The 21792-nt window shown below is 36.8% G+C and overlaps 1 pseudogene; it reads left to right on the top strand.

Annotated features, from left to right (window-relative positions):
- Nucleotides 1–21792, top strand: part of LOC121402039 — a 67130-nt pseudogene that overhangs the window by 16178 nt on the left and 29160 nt on the right.

Genomic DNA, 21792 nt, shown 5'->3' with positions numbered 1-21792 from the left:
TACATGTTTAAATGATGCTTTAACTTTCACTTAGCTGAAAACAGAGGCCAAAACAGCTGCAATAACAACAGAATGCTTGCTATTTGTTTAATTTGTCTGAATGCTATTTTACTCAGTTTATTTTTCTAAGACTATGCTAGTCTAGCCAATGCTTGTTTTGGACAACGCCGCTTCTTATCTAAACAACACCAACACCATGCCTTTGATTCCCCTGTTGTATTGCCACTGAGCAAGGGGGTCATCAACAAAAATTTAAACTGAACGCCCATTAATCCAAGCCAACTTCAAAATAAAGTTGAAAAACATCTTTAAGATATTGCTTCCCAACACACCAAGCCTGGACCTGACCAGATAAGAGACCATGCAGCAAACCACATGGGGAGCATGGAGGATCTTAATATTTGATTGTTGTTATAAAAATCCATTCACATATAGAAGGGGATCTAAACCCAAAAATACAATGTTGCTTAATAAAATAAAAAACAGTATGCTGTATATACATTAAAATGTTCACTTGTCACAAGTTCTTTTTAAGTGCACCTTCCTTTAAAAACAGTAACTGCCTGTCCCTTCTGTTCTCTGAACTGGTGGTTGTGACTTTTGAAACAAACTAGTAGAAGCCAGATGATGAACACACCTTTAATGCAGCAACCAAGGAATTGTGGGCATTGGAGTCTAGTTGAAGGTAAAATACTCAATCTGTAGCTTATCTGAGTAAATTTACTGAATAACCATAGGAAGTGAAAAACTTCGAAATTCGACCATTGAATAGAATCCTCCAACATTCGAAGTCGGAGGATTTTATACATCGTGCGATCATATTCTGATCCTACTTGGATCGAACGATTCGAACGATTTTATCGTGCGATTTTCCCAAAAAAATCCTTTGACTTAGCAACTTAGCAAAACACACAGGAGGTCCCCCATTGGCTAAACAGCAATTCTGCAGGTTTAAGGTGCGAAATATTGAAGTCAATGTTTTTTTAAGAGACAGTAATTTGATTATCGAAAGGTCGAATAATCAGACGATTTTTACTTCGAATCAAAGTCAAAGTAAATTCGAATTCGTAGTATCTTATTCGATGGTCGCAGTATCCAAAAAATTACTTTGAATTTCGAATTTTTTTACTTCGAAAATTCCCTCGAATTCACTTCGACCCTTGATAAATCTGCCCCTATTTAATGTTGGTATCCACACATCATAGTACACACAGCTCCAGCAATGCAATCACCCACCCCCAAATCAGTGTGAAAAACGCCACATAACAAAGTAGGTAATACTTGCCTCATCTGGGCCCATAGTCAAATTGTATCATTTGCTCTAGGAGAGTTAATGGGAATTCTGCTGAGTGAATGGTGCAAATACACAACACCACGCACGTTTCGCGCCATTCAATCGCTTCAACCTCGATTTTTTTTTTTGTTGCTGAGTTGAGTATTTCTAAAGGATGATACTAAAGTCATTATTTTAATGTATTTGTCACTTTATTATACAGTCAATCAACTTCAACTAATGTAAATGTGAACTTTAACCAGTGCATTTCTGGGACATGTATTGTTATTCTGTATCATATCTGCAATGGTCCTAATTGTGTTTACAATTCAATATTTAATAAATTCTGTTTTAAAGAGGTAGACTTGGTTTGATAAATGTACTTTATATCTAGTGTATATTGCAGGGTTCTCTAGTAGTCATTCTAAATGGTTTAGATCAGAAGTAGATTAGAGAAATGCTAGCAACTGTGTCATTGGTTTCTAAAATGAATTATTTAACTGAAAGCTAGAACCAGAAATTAGTGCATATTTGATACTGTATATTAGAAAACATTCTACGATAAAATGACATCACAATATATCAGAGACTTCTCTAATTGTGTTCTTTTTTAATCTGACACCTGTTGCCCCACTAAAAGGGTAAAAATAAATGTGAGGGTTCCCTTTTGACACTTAAACAGGCTCAACTGGTATGATACTTATGGAGCAAAAGGTCAGTGACAGCAGTGTGGCCTTTCTCATAGTAGGCTTTAGTTAAATTTCTAATCCAAAGATTTTTTCAAACTTTCTTTTATGTTTAATCCCATTAGGATATTCAAGTTTCACTGCAAGCTGATACTGTGTTGAAGGTTACAACAGAAAGACAGATCTAGGGATGTTGATTTCAACCGTCTAACAATTCTCATGCATTTGAGTAATCCTGGATTAAGTTCAAGGCTATTCATATAAGAAATGTGTGGCTCCTAGTAATGCCGGCATGCAGGATTGATTGCTCTCGCTAATTTTACAAAATCAAACACATTTGCCAAACAACTAACATCATCCCTATCAGATATGGGAAGTACATTGTTTTATTAGCATTTATAGTGACGTTTAAGAAAGTCATGCCAAATGACGTCCTTTATGAGGCAGCTCATTTGAAGGATAAAAAGGTTATAGAAGAAAAGTATTAGGAGGTTGAATAATAATTCATTCTTCATTCATTCTTGCTTTGTGTGTTCACCAGTGTCGGACTGAGGGGCCCGGGGCCCACAGGGGCTTCTCTCTCTGGGCCCCCCCTGCGGACTCTGAGGGCTGCAGCCTCAGGGCCTCCCGTCCGCTAACCCTCCTCTCTCCCCATCCTCTCTGTGTGCACATGCGCGTCAGCGCACACTCTGTTTGGTTGCGGCAAAAAACTACATGCGCTAATGCACATGGGCGCACTGACGCGCACTTGCGCACATGAGCGATGACAATTTTATTGGAAGGGAGGTCCTGAGGCAGTAGCCCTCAGGGTCCGGAGGTGGGGCCCTGAGACAGAAGAAATCCAGGTTGCGGATCTGGGCTTGTGGGGCCCACTAGAGCCAGGGGCCCACCGGGTTTTTCCCCGGTGTCCCGCCAGCCCAGTCTGACCCTGGTGTTCACAGTACAACAATTTCAGCAATAGTTATCTGATATCTATACATGCATGAAATTTTTGCCACATTTCATTCTTACTGCAGGACAAAGGTAATACATAATTTAAGTTGAATGCTTAACAAATACCTGCATTTAGATACTAGGGATGCACTGAATCCACTATTTTGCATTTGGATGAACCCCCAAATCCTTCACAAAAGATTCAGACGAATACCGAACCAAATCCGAATTTGCATATGCTAATTAGGGGTGGGAAGGGGAAAACATGTTTTAATTCCTTACAAAAAGTCACGCAATTTTCCTCCCCACCCCAGAAGGATTCGACTGAATCCCTATTAGAAACATAACAGTCTGCATTAGGACTTGAAGAAAAGTTTATCATGTATGACAGATTTCTAAAATGCTTATGTTAATTAAACTGTTCCTGTCTGTGTCTGTATAAGGGTGATTCACCTTTCTGTCATTTGTCTGTCTTGGTGTTGAAAGCAGAGACTGGTTAAGGACTCATCTATGTACAGCACATCAGACTGGCTATACAGTTTCCTCATTCCATTTAAATATGCCAATGCCCTGTCTTCCAAATCTTAACTTTTTTCAAGATCCTGCTGCAATCGTTACAGAATTATCTATTGTTTATTCTTCCTTTCAAGTTTAGTTTTCTAGCTCAGTGCAATAAACTCATATGACTGCAGAAAAAAAGATGGTGACTTTTGGTACTGAAGTGAAGAAATCTCTCTCTCTTGTTGTCCTTTCACACATATTTGCTTAATTTGGCTCCTGTAATGCTACTCATTTGCAACTCCGAACTTGACATATGTTAATGTCAAAAGGTTGAATACTGTATAAAACCATTTCTATTTCTTTATTTTAAATTATTTAAAGGTCACTAGCTGCTCTCTGCCCCATAAATTAGCGTTCTCATGAACTCATTTATCCATATTTTTTTTCATTGTCTGCATTTTTAGGCCCGTTGCACTGGGCATTTTAAGGCAATCACATATGCAATATCTTATTTTGTTCAGTAAATCTTGCCTACAATGTCAGTACCTTCAGGTCAAAGTAGGTCAGTGTCAAACCAAAATAAATTTATATGTAAAATGCAGAAAAACACAAGCATTGTTCCATACCAATGCAAGAGCCTATAAATAATACAGCAACTCAGTAATGCATATGTTCTTTGTTATAAATAAGGTACACATATATATAAAATGCGCAGACAAAATCTTGATATGATGAATACCCACTTTTGTGAAGCAACATTTATTATAATACAATTCACATAATGATAGCTGAAAACTCTGGGAATGTTTATAATGTAGATCCATCAACCCTACACTATTGGATGTTGTAGGTAATGGCTTGCATTACGAGTCTGCCTTGTAACATCAATCCCTGAAGCTTTACCTTAAAGTTGCTTAAAAATAATGTGCAGTGGTTTTATCTGATAACTAATACAGAAGCAGATTTTAGTTTTGCCTGTTACTTAACCTGGTGCAAAATAACACTAACCATTATAGCTTATAAGATTAACCATTAAACAGCTTATAAAGTGCAGTTGAATTAATATGAGAAACATGTTATGCACCAGAACATCCATATAATGAATTCAGTTTAGTAAGCTTGTCAAAACATTATTGCACCTTGGTACCTAACTGTATCAGAGTGAAGTCATATAGACCTAATCAATAGCCCTTAAAACCCTGGACTCTGAGAGAGACAGAGATAGGGAGGCAGATTTACTAAGCATCAAATTTTGCCAGGGTCCATTTCACACCCATTGCAACACTTCGCCAGGTGCAAATGCGCTCAGACTAAGTCAATTCACTAATATGCAGAGTTATGTCCTGGGCTCCAAACGTTGGTGACTTTTCGCGAGCGGTACTTAGGCAGTGCGACCATTTCATAGCTAAGATGCACTAGCGTTCATTTGTGCCTAGTGAAAATTCACTAGTGATCTTGCGCTTAGGTCAATTTGCATACGCCAGGAAATTTAAAGCTGTATGGACGTCTGTATGTTAAATGTTGGTGCAAATACTTGCAAATTCCACTTTTAAAAACACAAATAGGCAAGAGCGAAAAGTCAACTGGTGATAGACTGCAAATGACCGCTAGTGAAGGTCTCTTTCACTTGAGAACTGGCTCCTGCGCCTGTTAGTAAATTGGCGATGTTCCTGCAGGTGGCAAGACTAGCAATTGTCACTAGTGTTAGCCACTTCACACCTGCCCCAGAGAGTGAGGTTCTAGGACTTAACACATAGAAGTCAATGTGCCTGTACATATTGCTGCCTGATAACAAGACTGTAAACCCACAGTATTTTGTTTGATTTTTTTGCTGCTGAAAACTATTTTTGTGTTTTTGAACTGTTAATGAAAAAAAAAACTGCTGTTTTTCACCTGCTGGCTGAAATAAAAGCCATTTCCTTAAGAGACAGATGTCCTAACAATTACTCTGTGTGAACCTGCTACATTGTTTGTTTGGAGCCATAAATTGAGGACACACTGAAGAAATATCTAAATACATTTATATATAATGCATTCATAAAACATGTTACTATGATATGATAATGTTTATTTCACCTAATATCATCCCTATTACCGTATTTTTGTTTCCATTTTGAAAGTGTCTGTTTAAAATGTCATTGTTTTGAAACACATAACAGATTCCATAACTTGCACAGAGGAAACATATGCTTGGGGCATATAAAGGATGGTATTTATAAAGCCATCAACATTGTCTGTATATTGTTCTGTTTCACAGTAAAACCATATTACTTTGTCTTCACATAGCATATTGCTGTCTCGGTTCTAGAAAATAGAAACTTTAAATTACTTTTATAGATTATGATGGATCATAGGAGATACTACACTTTCGAACTGACTGTTTCATTTAGTCTTACAACAAAAAATACATACTTTGCAGATGTTAGAGTATTCTCAAAATAAATAGCTAAGTAAATATTCATTTTTTTGTGGCTTGCCGTTTCCCTCAAATCATTTGTATAGTACCCACAAAATTGAAGTTTCATCACTGTTTTATTGTCATGGTTTTGCAATTGGTAGTATAAATAGAAAACAACAATACGGTTTTAGAACATTGCAAACTCTGCTGATACCTTTACACTCACATATCAGCAGCAATAAATATGGGAACTTGATGGGTTTCTAAACTTGCAAAACCAGTGGCGTAACTACAGTACAGAAGATCTCCTCCCTTCCCCAGTCCATTTCTTACCTTAAACTTTGCCACGTTTGGGCAGGTGCGAATGGGCTGTGGAGATTGGGGAAACGATATAATATATTTTTGTATACAATTCATAGCATAGTTTACACTGTGAGGAAAGGATTTGTGTGCCTTATAATTGTTTTGTGATTCCAAGCAATTTAGGAAATCATTGTTGCTATCTAGCTACTGCAAAAATTATTTTATACTGCAAAAAAGTTTATATTAGTTGTTTTTTATTGACTGTGTCCCAGTTAGTCCACTTTTGGAGGGTTATTTATTAAATTCCAATTTTTACTGGTCAGACTATTAAAAGGGAAAAACACATTTTTCTTGTAGAATAGAAACTCACATTTTTCAAGTTTTAGTGAACCCCGGGGCTGCTAAAAGTCAGAATAAAAAAATACTCCAGCTCAAACCTGCCGAGGTGATGTAGAAGTAAATGGCAGATATCCTGTTTACAATTGTAATATATGATGATCTGCGCTGGGTTGAATGCGATAATCGGAAGAATTTGTGGTTTTCAGGTGATGATGCAAAAAAGTTTTCGGGCATCAAATCCAAAAAAAACATATGATTTGTGTTTTTACGATTTTATCAAGTCTTTTCCCACACCAGATTTCTTTGTGAAAATGTGTTGATAAATACGGTGAAAAAAATAAGCCGGAACATGGTTGAAGTGGTTTTAAGAAAATACTGAGAAATGTTCAAATAACCCCCTAGTGTTCATGTTGAAGTTAAGAAAGTAACCAATCTGCATTCAAATAGAAGGTATATACTTTGTTGAGTTTTGCCTCTGACTTGGGGATTTCTCATGCCATGTGACAAAGAGTACAGCAGCTGCTTCTGCAAGTCACAGGATGGGGCTCAACACAAAATACAAAGAAGACTAAACTTTTGTTCCTTTTCAATCAAAGCTAGAATGTGTGTTTTGAAAAATTAGTATTCATATTGTAGCTGTCTGACCATCACGTTCAAAAGTATAATCTAGATGATTACCTATATTCTTACTAAAGCTTGTGATTTATAGCAGTACATTGATGTCTGCTTGATTAAATTGGCTAATAAGAGTGATGGAGGGATTAACTTGGAGGTCATGAAATTAGAAGGAATTAAAAAGGACTGGAGAAATTGCAAAATGTTTCTTATGATTTTCTTCATAGCATCTGTAGATTATTTAAAAAGTAACAATTTGGAATGAACAGTAACCTCAGGAATGCCCTCTAGGATGACTGTGTGTACATATATTACACACTTTGTTGGCTGAGTAACAACATATTAGCATTTCAAGTGTATCAGTCTGGGACTCTTAGTCTAGAATCTCTCGAGGTTTTTTTTTTATTATGTAGTGCCTGAACAAAACTGCAGAACCAATAAAGTAAAGCTTTCACAATAGAAAACATCAGGATATTATACAGTGATTTTTTTAATCTCTTTGCATGTTAGTCATGATCATACACAGTACTGGCTTAATAGTGAGAGAAAGCTGCGTCATGACAAGATTTAATACCAATTTGCATTTAACATCCCAGGCCTTAGCTAAATCTTACAAATGTAGGACAGGCATTTTTCTGTGCAATATAATGATCTTTGATACTGTAGGATAGAAAAATGACCCACATATTGAATTCTAAAAACAAATTAAATACTTGCATGTATTTAGCACTTTGGCTTTATTAAAGGGGACCCGTCACCCAAAAAAATTATTCAAAATCCTATTTTATCACATTAGTCAAGCAAAATGAACTTTAATTATACTGTATAAATTATTTGAATCCTTCAGTCTGGGAATTCAAAATGATAGCAAGCAGGCAGCAGCCATTTTGTGGACACTGTTATAAAGACAAGCCTTGCATCATCTCAAAATCTTGTTTGTGCACCAGAATTTCCATAGCCATTTCCATGCACTGGTTACACAATTATATGTTAAAGAGAACAGGGGAATGTGGGGAGAGCAGTGACATATAGGAAGTGCTGAATGGAAAGTGAAAGTAATTGCCTGCCCCGCCTCTATGCCCAGGGCATGGCATGGTGAAGCCCACGGATAAAAACAACCTTATTACTGCATTCTTCATTTCATCCAGCCCATGTAAAAAGGTCGGTACCAAAATCTCAGTTTGCACGTGTCAAACGGATAGTATCCGAAGAAAATATTTTGGAGAATAGGCTGGATGAAATGAAGGATAAACTAAGTGCTAGGGGTTACCCTAAGAAGGCCTTAGAGAAATATAAAGGTGAAATAATGTCTCAGACTGGAAAGAAAATACCGAAACAAAGAGATAGATTGGCTTTTGTAAGTTGCTATAATGTTCTGTCAAAGGAAGTGGGAAAAATAATCAATAGACATTGGGATATTTTGAAAGTAGCCTGTCAAGGGATCCCTGTTTTCCAAAATCCACCAATATTGTCATTCAAGAGGGCACAATCCCTTAGGGACAAACTAGTGCGAGCAGATGTTGGAGCAGGAAGGACGTTGAGACAGGGTACATTCTGTGTTACAAAGAATGGCACCTACCCATGCCTCTCATGTAAACATTGTAACAGTTGCATCAAAGGGGATAGCATATACCACCCACATAAGGGCACTATATTTAAAATCAAAGGATATTATACATGTTTGTCGACTTTTGTAGTCTATGCAATAAAGTGTCCATGTGGCTTAATGTATATCGGACAAACCACCAGACAGGCTAAAGAAAGGATAGGTGAACATAAATCTGATATTAAGAGAAAGATATTACAAAATCCTGTAGCTGGTCATTTTATAGAAGCAGGACATTTTGTTTCCCAATTGCGTTTTCAAATTTTGCAGCAGATTCCCAGACCCAGGAGAGGAGGCGATAGGGTTAAACAACTATTAAAATGTGAGGCAAATTGGATCAGGAAGCTTGGCACCCTAATGCCTGGTGGTTTGAATAAGGAATATGAACTGTATCCTCTGTTATAATTATGGCATTCTGATTTTCAAATCGATTTTAAATTGATTTTAATGACACATTTGCTTTGCTTCTCTTTTAGTGACTTCTAGATACTATTGAAGCAACAAAAAGCTAAGTTAGCCCTTATGTAACAAATAAGTGAACTTTAACATTGTATTTAAAAAGTGTACTGGTAATTGTAATTGGTTACAGATGGTTACTGCTAAGCTTAAAATACATTTGGTGGATAAGTACAAACCACTAGAGGGCATCGCTAATGTGGGTATTTAAGGAAGTTACATTCTGCAGTTTTATACTTTGTCAGCTTGAAAAAGGACCAAGAGGTCCGAAACGTTGCTGTGCCAGATGTAATTCTGAAATAAAGGCGGTTTTATTATATGATGGGAGTGCTGCTACCTCTTTTCCATGTCGTTTGAAAGAATGTGAAGGTGAACACATTAATTGGCGTGCACCACTTGAAGTAAGCCTGTTTAAATCTAATGCTGGATGTCTATCTACATGCGTTAGATTCAGGCATCAGAGACTCGTGTTCCTACTTTTTGCTGGTTGGCCTCCTTTTCACCGCCGCTTCCCCCACTCCATGACTGATTGGTTCAGGAGGCTGGTGGGTTGTCACCCGTGGTGGATTTGGTAAGGGAGGGTCAAGGATGGGTGGGCCAAGAAGCAACACCAGGCAAATAGGGGTGGGGTGCAGTAGGTGACTATGAACCATAAACAGTGCCCTGGTTAGAAAGATATACTTTCATTTTGATCCATAGGGAAATGGTTTAGCTGTGTTCTTGTATGTTTCTGTGTGTGTTTATCTACATATACTGTATATATGTGTGTATGGCCATTGTATATATCTATATCTGTGTGAATATATATGTGTGTGTGTGTATATCGAAGCCATAGTCTCTATATAGTCTGCCGGGTTAAAAAAAAATGTGCTTCCAGCAATGCAGAGACTTTAAATGAGATCATCATCTTTGTGGTTTCTGGGAAACTTTTCATAGTCTGCAAAAGATATTGTTGCAGCTCCTTATCCTAAGAAAGAAAACCACTAAAGAAAAGCAATATCTATATAAAGAATGAATGTAAAAAAAAATATAAACTTTAAAACATATGTATCTAAGCCCTTTAGGAGCTGTATATTTTACATATTATCATGACTTTGAATGCAGAGCAACGAATTGCCTCTGCAAAACTCCCAGGAGACAGCTCTTGCTGTAATGAGACTGCGTGAAGTCTTAGCTACACAGTTACAACAAACTGGACAATATATGCAGATGCTTGTGCTTCTTAAAACAATTGCTTTTGACACTGTAGGACTGATGCTTCTTATACAAGGACCCATCAACAATGAGCAAGATCTATCTAAGCCCAGTGGTCAAAATAAAGTGTCTGACTGACTGATCAATTATGAATTCCACTGTTTCTAATTCTCCCTCTTAAGCTCTGTCAAGACCATGTCAAGGAAAGAATAACCATGTCCAAGATGACGCTCCAGACGCTTAGACTGATAATGTAATATTTATCGATAAGTCATATGCATAAAATACTTTCAATTGTACAAAGCACAATAGAATGAATTTACATTCTATATGCCCATTATATTTACAGGTATATATGCCTGGTTTTGGCACATTGGCATATTTTTAATGTTTGCAAATAGGTTATACATTAGGAAATGTTGGCTCTATTAAGCAGAGAAGCTTGGAATTCATGACTGCATATGTAAGCATCGGTGGGGGTAAGGTCAGTTATTTATTCAACAGATCACTTGGCCTTCAAAGCCGTTTTCATAAAGCTGCATAATAAAAGATACAGCATTATGGAAAGTACCATTTATGACCACATTAATCTGAAATGCATAAATGTTAGATGATTCTTCATTGCTTAAAGGGAAACGACACACAACTTTTTTTTGCACAATGAAAGAAAATGTAATTCTAAGCAATTTTTAAATATACATTATACATGAATTTAACAATTTCAATGGTTTTACATTTCTTTGTAAACGTAATTGCTACTAAAGACAGCAACTCTGTCTATTTACAGTCTCTGCACTAGTGGTACTGACTCTTGGCCCTAAATGGGAAAATGAAAATTGTTTTGCTTTTTTTTTTTTTTTTTTTTTTTAAAGTCTCTAAATTAAGCTTACCTGTGTTTATGTTTTTTCTTTGCCTCAGTTAAAAATGCTTATCACTTCTATTATTATACATACATAATGTACAGACTTTTCTAGGCAGCAGAATAGTTCATTTCAAACTGTGTTCCCCTGCTGTGGATTTTTCTGTGTTTCACCACTGGGGAACACAGGAAGAAATGCAGCCCATTGTTTTAGATTTCTCTGTACTCATACAGACCCATGCACAGAGCAGAGCATTCCTCCATCATTCAGCACTTGCAAGGATGCCGCATCCTGGTTGGAATTAATTTGGCTCAATAGTTTTCTGTCATCTGCAAACACTGATGTGTTACTTAAAATACCCTCCCTTAAGTCATTCATGAACAGGTTAAATAAAAGTGGACCAGAACAGACCCCGCGGCACCCCACTAAGAACCTTACTCTAAATAGAAAATTTTCCATTTTTCTGCAGGCCAAGTGCTTTTATTCAGGTCACGCAACACATAACTGATGACATCACCTTAGCACCATTTATAAGGCATAAATTAATTCTCATTAATAAAATGTAAAAATATTCAATTGCAGCAAGTAGGATAGGTGGGTATTGCCATAAATTGGAGATGATGTAGTTGTGGAAATAACAAAGTAAAAAAATACATAAACAGTATTAAAATTGAGCAAAATTGATCAGTGGAACAAAAGCCAGACAGTAAATTGTAACTGCCTAGGAAGCAATCATGTAATCCTCCATAAAACCTGGATAACAGCCTTGTCCTCATGTGACCGTGCAAGACGGGACAGTTGTTTTCAGTTGTTGTTTGCTATTCCTTATATCTTTTGCAAGACTGCAGCTCAGTTCAAAATTTAAATAAATGAATCCATGGTGCACTTAAGTCCGTCACGTCGCCATGCGATGACACGCATGCGACGTGTCGGATGTGCAATAGAGAATGGAACTTAATGTGAAATTGCGGGTACAAACTACATCTATCCAACTGTCAGATGAAAATGCTGCATGCTCTGTTTTCAACCAACAGTCTGATAGATGTAGTTTGGACTTGCGATTTCACATAAAGTTCCATTCTCTTATGCACATCCGACATGTCGCATGCGTGTCATTGGATGGTGATGTGTCGTATGAAAGTGCGCAGTGGAGTTCAGCCCTAAAACATAGCATTTAGATTTTTGAATCTGACAAGTGTAGAAGAAAAAATAAATGTGACGCATGATGTAAACCATACACAATTTTGTCCAAACCCAAACTAAGGGCCAAAAAAATATAAATAACTTGACTTCAAAGGACAAGCAAACCGTAATACAGTGGAGCTGCCAATATCTTAGGCAGCCCCAGTGTATTTCCCAAGGCTCCTTTGTAGCTTTCTAGGCTTGCACATGTACAGTATTGTAGCACTGGAAAATATTTATGTTGTGCACATATGCAAGTCTGGAAGTCCCAAAAGAGAGAGATAATTGTGCTGCAGTGCATTTTTTTCCAAACGGGCTACCAATCCGCAGAAAAATAGAGAGAGGCATAGCTATAAATTTAGTCAGATGCAAGAAAAACAACTGTATGCATGAACAACACAATTTTCCTAGTGCCTGTATGCAGTAAATATGTCCTGTATGTATATACACATGTTTATATATGTTGATATATATGTGAAGCTGTATAGTAGAACAGAAATATTTTATACATCTTTTCATTGTTTTGGCAAAACGACAATTTAAAAAACAATTACAGAAATAATAAGATAAGAGGAAATATTTTCAGGTGCTTTGCTAAAAAGTTAATATTCATATTAAAATGCCAGACATTTTAGAATGACATAGATGTATTTTTAAATAACTTGCTGTTTGGAAGGGATTAAAAGGTCTTTTAAATTTCTTAGACTTCAAAGTATCATATTTTTAACCGCTGCAGCATTAACAAGGATATACCATGAATAATGTCCACAGAAGAATGTAGCACATGTGTTGCATGATGTACATCCTGGCAGAACATAACTGGCAAACTTTAAAGGCAGTTGAGTGATATGACCATTAAATCTTTGATGTGCTGTTTCTGCCCTAGAGACGGAGAAGAGTAATTACGAAACATTGCAAACAATGCAGGGATTGGTTTTATTGTTATTATTTATATCACATAAAACACCCATCTGAATGTTTGCAAAAAGTTTGAAGAAAAAAATCTTCTAATGTAGTACAGGTATGGGACCTGTTATGCAGAATGCTTGGGTCTTGGGGTTTACTGGATAAAGGATCTTTCCATAATTTGAATCTTCATACCTTAAGTCTACCAGAAAATCCTGTAAACATTAAATAAAGCCAATAGGCTGGTTCTGCTTCCAATAAGGATTAATTATATCTTAGTTGGAATCAAGTAGAATGAACTGTTTTATTATTACAGAGAAAAAGGAAATTGTTTCTAAAAATTTGGATTATTTGATTAAAATGGAGTCTATGGGAGACAGCCTATCCATCATTCTGAGCTTTCTGGATAACGGGGTTCCGGATAACGTATCTAATACCTGTACTTGCACATACCTACCTGTATAGAATGTATGTTTATGAACATATAAGGGAAAATTGTTCATGATTAGGGAGGAGCAAAAATGTTTGCTGAGCTAAAATGTGATTTTGCCTGCCCATTGGCTCCAATGTATTTGGTAAAAATTTAGTGATATTCTGCACAATTGTTTTATTAGTTTTGTGAATTTTTCTGTGATACAAAATGTGTTTTTCAGTGATTTGAAAAAATTAATTGAATTCCAGTTGGTTCAGAATTAATTATCCATAATCTAATTTTGATCAGTCAGCTAGGAACAGTGATGAGCAAAAAGTTTACAAAATTCTGATTTTTAGGGGCCTATTTATTAAGCCTCAAAATTTTCTGCTCGATTTTTTAAAGGAAAAATCCACATTTTTAGAGGGGAAAAAAACTTGAATTTTTCAAGATTAATTGTACTCCAAAGCTGCTAAAAATCAGAATCTGAAAATACTTCAGCTAAAACCTGTAAGTTAATGGCAGATGTCCCATTTACAACACGAAGATGTTTTTCGCCTTCATGATTTTCAGTGGTTTTAGGCTGATTGATGCTGGCTTTCATTTGAAAATCTGAAAAAATTTGTGGTTATCGGGCAACAATTCGAAAAAGTTGCATGATTCGATTTGTCACACAAGTCTGTCATGACTTTTCCTGCATGTACAGTTTTTCCATTTGTACTTTTTATATTTTCAGATATTTTAATAACTTTCATGGCATTTGTGGTTTAAGAGAAAGAGGGTGTTATGTAATAAAAGGCACTAAGTTTGCCTAAGAGCAGTAACCCATAGCAACCAATCAGCAAGTAGAATTTACTGGTCACCTGTTTAAAAGCAAGCATCTTATTGGTTGCTATATGGGGATAGAGTTCAATCGTCACTTTGAAAACCTCTAACACCACTAAAATTCAGCCTTAAATAAACAGGCCTTTCTGTTTTCAGTGTGTCGATACCAATAACATTTGCTTAGGATTAGAATGAAAAATACTTTGAATTTCGAAGTATATTTTTGGCTACTTCGACCATCGAATACGACTTCGAATCGAACGATTCGAACTAAAAATCATTCGGCTATTCGACCATTCGATAGTTGAAGTACTGTCTCTTTAAAAAAAACTTTGAGCACCTACTTCGCCACCTAAAACCTACCGAGCACCAATGTTAGCCTATGGGGAAGGTCCCCATAGGCTTTCCTAGCAATTTCTGATCGAAGGAAAATCGTTCGATCGATGGATTAAAATCCTTCGAATCGTTCCATTCGAAGGATTTAATCGTTCAATCAAACGATTTTTCCTTCGATCGTTCGAATTGCGGTAAATCCTTCGACTTCGATATTCGAAGTCGAAGGATTTAACTTCGATGGTCGAATATTGAGGGTTAATTAATCCTCGATATTCGACCCATAGTAAATGTGCCCCGAAATGTATCTAAAAAGAGACTTAGTTACTGTTTTAAGATAATAAATATATATGTATAGTACAGTATATATATTATTTGTACTAAATAGTGTTGCAGACTTCACATGTGTTGCTTGGCTAGGCTGGTCCCTATATTAACATTTTTGTTGGTTATATGGGTAAACCAAGAGTGCATTTTGCATCCCGCCCTGCACATAATAAGAGTACTTAGGGTTAATGTGTCATAATATAATGGGGGTCACTTTCCTATTTTGTATTGTGGTATGCTGCAAATCTTGGAGGCCAATTTATCAACATTCTCATTTTAGTGGTTTTAGAGCTTTTTGAACCCACAACTAAACTCACTTTCTCTAAATCCATGAATATCAAGGAATGTATTAAATACCAATTTAAAAAGCATGGATAAAATTGATTGAAAACAGTACAATAGGGTTGCTGAGTCACAGTATTGTTCTATGCTGGGGGAGTCACATTATAATGTGTATGCTTGGATCAAAATTCTGTTCTGTGCAAGAGTAAACAGTTTAATTTTGTGCTTGGGTCTATGAGTTAGTTTTGTCTTACACTGGTGTATTTTTGGTGTAACAGTGCCATATTAGGAGCCACACCGCTGTTAAATCCGTAAATTCATACTGGTACTTAAAAATGTATTTTCAAAATATTAATCTACATTAAACGTTACCTATAGGTCATATTCATTGTTTTTTTGTTGATAGTTCTGCTTTTGTAAGTAGTTGTTACTTGAAGTTCCTAAACCTGATTTTGCCAACCAGACTGTCCCTTCTCAGCCTGTCAGTTAGAGTTTCTAATGCTAACGAACTCCTGCTGCACAAATATGGCAGCCCCCTCATAGAGTAACATGGGGGTAAGAAAGGTAATGTAAAAACTTCAGGGAAATACTTTTATGGCAAAATTATAAATAGCATTCAAAGATAATGTTATGATAGATATAAAAAAGATTATTTTCTGGTGACAGTATCTCTTTAAGAAAAGTCTCTGCTAACTTTGCACACCACAATAAGGTTTAGAATGGGGACACTTAAACCATTCTTTTGAAGTCTGGTATGGTGTTCGTGGGACTTATAGGAGAACTAAACCCTTAGAATTAATATGGCTAAAAATGCCACATTTTATTTACTGAACTTATTGCACCAGTTCAAAGTTTCATCTTCTCTATAGCAGCAATGTTCCAGGACTTTAAACTTGTCACAGGGGGTCACCATCTTGGAAAGTGTCTGTGACATGATCAGTGGGCTCTGAGCAGCTGTTGAGAAGCTAAACTTAGGGGTTGTCACAAATTATCAAGCAGAAATGTAGCTGATGCTACAAGGCTGATCATTAAATTCTCATGCTAAATGTACTGGTTTCTGTGCTGCCATGTATTAATTATCTGTATTAATTACTACCGTATATACTCGCGTATAAGCCGAGTTTTTCAGCACCCAAAATGTGCTGAAAAACTCTACCTCGGCTTATACGCGGGTCAGACACCTAAACCTATTCATCCTGACAGACAGGCACGCTAATGGGCTGCTATTGGGGGTCCTTTTTCAGTGCTGAAACTACAGTGGTATATATATAAAGTTGCCGGGAGCGGGAATCAGTTCAGCGCCGCCCCCTGCTCATAAACGAGATCTCCTGTACCTCTGAGCCTGCTCTCCGATTCCAGGGCATCCATTCTGAGCTACCAGTAGTGCCTGTGTCCCGGCCGAACAGGCAGTGAAGACGGAAGCGCTAAGCGAAAATGAGTCACGCGTTCAGGAAATAGTTTGTGAAGTGAGTCATTGCGACTATTTCAATGTTGCGCATTTCTTCCATTGCCGTAAGTGTTCGATACTTCCCATCCTCTGCGCCATTAAAAGCCGAAGTCTTCGGCTATTTCCGGCTGCTTTCCCTTGTTAGATGAGATAGTGATGCTCCGACACCTTTGCAGAGTGCCCACGGCTCTCTCGGAAAATCTGCTGTTGCAGGGGTGATTTGAATGCAGGTTTGTGGTGATTAATAGACCAAAGTGGTGCATCACTTGCAACTGTACATGACGCATTGTGCTTTGGGTAGACCGCCTGTGAGCTCTATGTATAGGGCTGCTAGCAGAGAGTAGGGCCACATATAAGTACCGTAATAATGGTAATATCTGTTCAGGGCTGCTGGGGTAGTGCTGTGTGAACCCAACAGGGCAAAGCAGGTGTCTGTAGGAGGCGGCAATGGAAGCCGCATGGTGATCCATGCTTCTGGGAAAGTGCATTGTCAACAAGCAACAGGTGTCTGCTATTGGAAGGCAATAGCATGTAAACTCAAGTGGGGTACAGCTGAGATTCTAGCTATTTGTATAACAGAGCATTCTGTCCCAGTGGCTGCACAGGTCCTATCTGATCCCCATTGTAAGCAGCAGTCCTGTCCTGCTTTATGGCAGCTGAGATTCTAGCTATCTGTTATTTAGAGAAATTTTGGGAAACTTACCAGTAGCTGCTGCATTTCTCACCCTAGGCTTATACGCGAGTCAATAAGTTTTCCCAGTTTTTGTAGGTAAAATTAGGTACCTCGGCTTATACTCGGGTCGGCTTATACTCGAGTATATACGGTAATCAGCATTATATTATGACATTTATATCCTATGTGTACTGTATATTGTGAGTGGGTCCCTAAGCTCAGTAAGTGACAGCAGCACAGAGCATGTGCAGTGAATCAGCAGAAAAGAAGATGGGGAGCTACTGGGGCTAAAAGGCTGTGGTTGCTTTGGGCTGGTACAGAAGCCCAAAACATAATGTACAACATTTCTAACCTACTTCCTTAGTTAACTTTAAGGTTCGAATGGTAAATTTGAATTCAAATTTTGGTTAAAATTCACAATTTCAAATTTAAAACCACCAACTCAAATTTTAACTCATTTGTGAGATTTATCACAGTTCAACCCTGGAAACAGTTCTAATTCACTACTTCGCCACTTAAAATCAAAATGCGACCTTTGATAAATACTGTAACTTCCTTAATATAGAGAAAATAGGAAGGAGAACTCACCAAATTTGTGAAATAACTGATAGCCTTTTATCAACAGCCGTGGATGTTACAAGCTATGAACACATATTGTCCTATTTGATATGGAAAATTGCATTTCATGTAATCACCATACTGTATCCACATACTTTTTACTTGATTTTACTTGATTCACAATCAGCATAGCTGGTGTCAAAAGAAAAAAAGAGCATAACATCTGCATTTAACAAACAAGCCTATCTATGTTTAAAAGAGCAAATTTTCCTCTTGTCTTCAGCTGTGGCCCATGTGTTTTTTTTAGATTTTTTAGTGTCTCATAAATACCCAGTATTAAGTGAACATAAACAAAATGTGTAAAAATGTCTGCTTTCGAAAATGAAATGCTGAAAAAACTTTTGTAAATATCAATAAAAGTTTATTGCCTGCCAAACTAAATTTGCTGCTCATTTGGCTTGAAATGTAATGAGACAGAAACCCTCTGAAAACAATTGGAATGAAAGAAATTGCTACTGGACCTTTTGCTCGCTGCAGCTGCAGTAAAACTAAGGTAAACAGGGTTCAGTTGGTTCAAAAAGCTACAGCAGACATTTGTAAATGTGCAATAAAATATCCATTCCAATGCAGTGTCGGACTGGGACCCCAGGGGCTTACCCAAAAACCTTAGACTAGGGGCCCACCAAAAAAATGTTTTGATTCGAATTGTTCAAATCAAAGTCGAATGGTCAAATATAGCCTATTTGATGGTCGAAGTACCCAAAAATTTACCTTGAAATTTGAACTTTTTGACATTCGAACCATCCACTCGAGCTTAGTTAATCTGCCCCTTAGTTGTGCATTTGAAATTTTAAAATATATTTACTATATACATCAGGCTACCACCAGGGGGTACTGAGACGGAAAGGTATAATTTGGAGATTACAAAAGGGACATCTGTCAGATGGGAATGTTGTATGCCGAGTCTGCATCTGATATGATAAAATCTCATTTTTCTTCTCATTGAAGTACATTTAGGGGGGTTTTTACCAAAACTCGACTCTCTATAAAAAATATATAGATGTATATTCCTGACTCCCAAACCCGAATGCCCTTAATTTACCTATCCGAAAAAAACAGCAATTGTGCAACTTTTTTATTTTTTTACTTTTTTCATATTATCGAATGGAAACTAGCTTGAAACTCTCGAAGATCATGAAGGCAAGAATCATCTTCAAATAGTTAAAGAGACATTGGCCATTTAATTCTACATGATTTTGACAGGTTTTAGTTGGAGTATCTTCGGATTCAGATTTTTAGCAGCTTTAGATCATAATTAATCTTGAAAAATTTACTTAGCTCGAGTGAAGGAATAGAATAAAAATTCTTCGAATTTCGAAGTATTTTTTTGGCTACTTTGACTTCGAATTGAACGATTCAAACTAAAAATCATTCGACTATTCGACCATTCGATAGTCGAAGTACTGTCTCTTTAAAGATTTTTATCAGCTTTGGAGCATAATTAATCTTGAAAAAATTTTAGGTTTTTTCCTCTAAAAATCCAAGTTTTCCCCCCAAAAAACTCGACCAGAAAAAAATCGAAACTTCATAAATAGGTTCGAATGATTCGAACTAAAAAACGTTCGACTATTCGATAGTCGAAGTACTGTCTCTTTAAAGATTTTTATCAGCTTTGCAGCATAATTAATCTTGAAAAAATTGAGTTTTTTTCCTCTAAAAATCCAAGTTTTCCCCCCAAAAAATTTGTCCAGAAAAAAATCGAAACATCATAAATAGGTTCAAACGATTCGAACTAAAAAACATTCGACTATATGACCATTCGATAGTCGAAGTACTGTCTCTTTAAAAAAAAACTTCGACCACCTACTTCACCAACTAAAACCCAGTTCCCATAGGCTTTCCTAGGTTTTTTTGATCGAAGAAAAATCGTTCGATCAATGGATTAAAATCCTTCCAATTGTTCGATTCGTAGGATTTAATTGTTTTTCCTTCGATTGTACGAATGAAGGAAAAGCGGTAAATACTTCAACTTCGATATTCAAAGTATTTTGAAATGTGCCCCCTAATGTCGGACGCAGGTCTGATCCAATTTACATTACAGCAGGGGATCACGTTTTGTAGAATCCCACAAAATATTGATAAAGTCTGACCCACAAAATGCCCCTTGTAGTTTAGTCTTAGTAACATGCATGAAAGGGCAATATAAGGTTTAGATCATACTATGAGATTTATCCACTTTGTATTATTGTTCACCTTATGATATTTTAAGGTGCCACTGCTAGACTTGTGTGTCCCAAACTTAATTAACCTACAACAGAAAGTAATCTAGAAAAAAAATGTTGCATCCTCTTTTCTGTAGCAGCAACATAAAAATGTTGGGTTTTGTTCAATAATCCGAAGATTTTGTGGTTTCAGGCGTCAAATCCGAAAAAATTCACAGTTTTCGGCGGCAAATGCGAAAAATCTTATGATTCCGATTTCTTCCACGAGTCTTTCCACACACATGGAATTTTGGGAAAACTTGATAAATAGGAGAGAAAAGTCAGTGCAGATTTGGTTGGAGTGGATTTCAGAATATAGTGAGAACATTTCCCCCTACAACTGTGAATAATACTGTGCATGATAAACATTTAATCTGAAAGGTTCAGCAACGTTCTGACATTTTGAAATCACAATCACTGGCCATTTCTGCAATTTTCAGTCATGATCACAGTTATAGAAAGCAGCTTTTTTTAACACTGAGTTTTTGTTCTGACAAAGATATTCTTCAGCTTTTCATTTCAGACGAGACACTGCTGTTAAAAAAATGAGGCTCCAGGGTTCTAGAAACAGACACTGAGAAGAAATTTCTAATCGTTTATGCTACTTTATGTCCTTCTCATCCTTGAAGTGAATGACAGTTTGTAAACAAGCTTAAAGTCAGCCTGCCTTTCATCTTCAGGAGAAGTTACAGAGATGTTCATGCCATTACTGCACCTTTCTGGTGACTTCACACACACATAACAGGTTAACTATATGATTACTGGAGACTTAAATTGCTGAAGATGCAGGGACGTTTGTTTTAATGTAGCAATTACTGGTTCAAATGTTATGGAGGCCTTTGTATTAAGAATATGTGGTCATTATTTTGCCACTTTGCCCTGATACCACTGAAATACCTCCCCCTCTACTAAAATAATATGAATGATGTTGGAAAGTATACTTATTTTATATCATAATGGGGTTATGATAAAAGGAACAACATTTGCTATAGGTCTAACCACCTTTTGGTTGTTATGGGTTACTGCACTTGGCAAACTTAGAGCTGTGCATCTTTGCAAGTCAGCAAGGCACAGCTGTATTCCATATCAACTCGACTGTTTTATGTTAGTGCAGGTACCACTCCTCTTTAGAGATTTCCTAGTCATCTTCCTTAATTACATTTTCATCTGGTTAGTCTCATTTGGCCATTCATACTACACTGACCTTTACCTCTTTGTTTCTTGTGTAATTCTGTATTTTTATTTATTACTGATTTATACTTGTTCACTTACTGTGTCCATTTAGGTTCTAAAATCAACCCTGTTCCATGCTTCCATATTTTGGCTATAGTTGGTATCCCTCTAAACCTTATTATATGAATGGGAACTGGGTGTATTCCAAGAAATCTATAGCCATGCCAACTTTTTACTTTTTGCTTCAAG

The sequence above is a fragment of the Xenopus laevis genome, chromosome 3S, assembly GCF_017654675.1.
Source record: "Xenopus laevis strain J_2021 chromosome 3S, Xenopus_laevis_v10.1, whole genome shotgun sequence".
Lineage (NCBI taxonomy): Eukaryota > Metazoa > Chordata > Amphibia > Anura > Pipidae > Xenopus > Xenopus laevis.
This window is presented reverse-complemented; position numbering and strand designations above follow the sequence as displayed.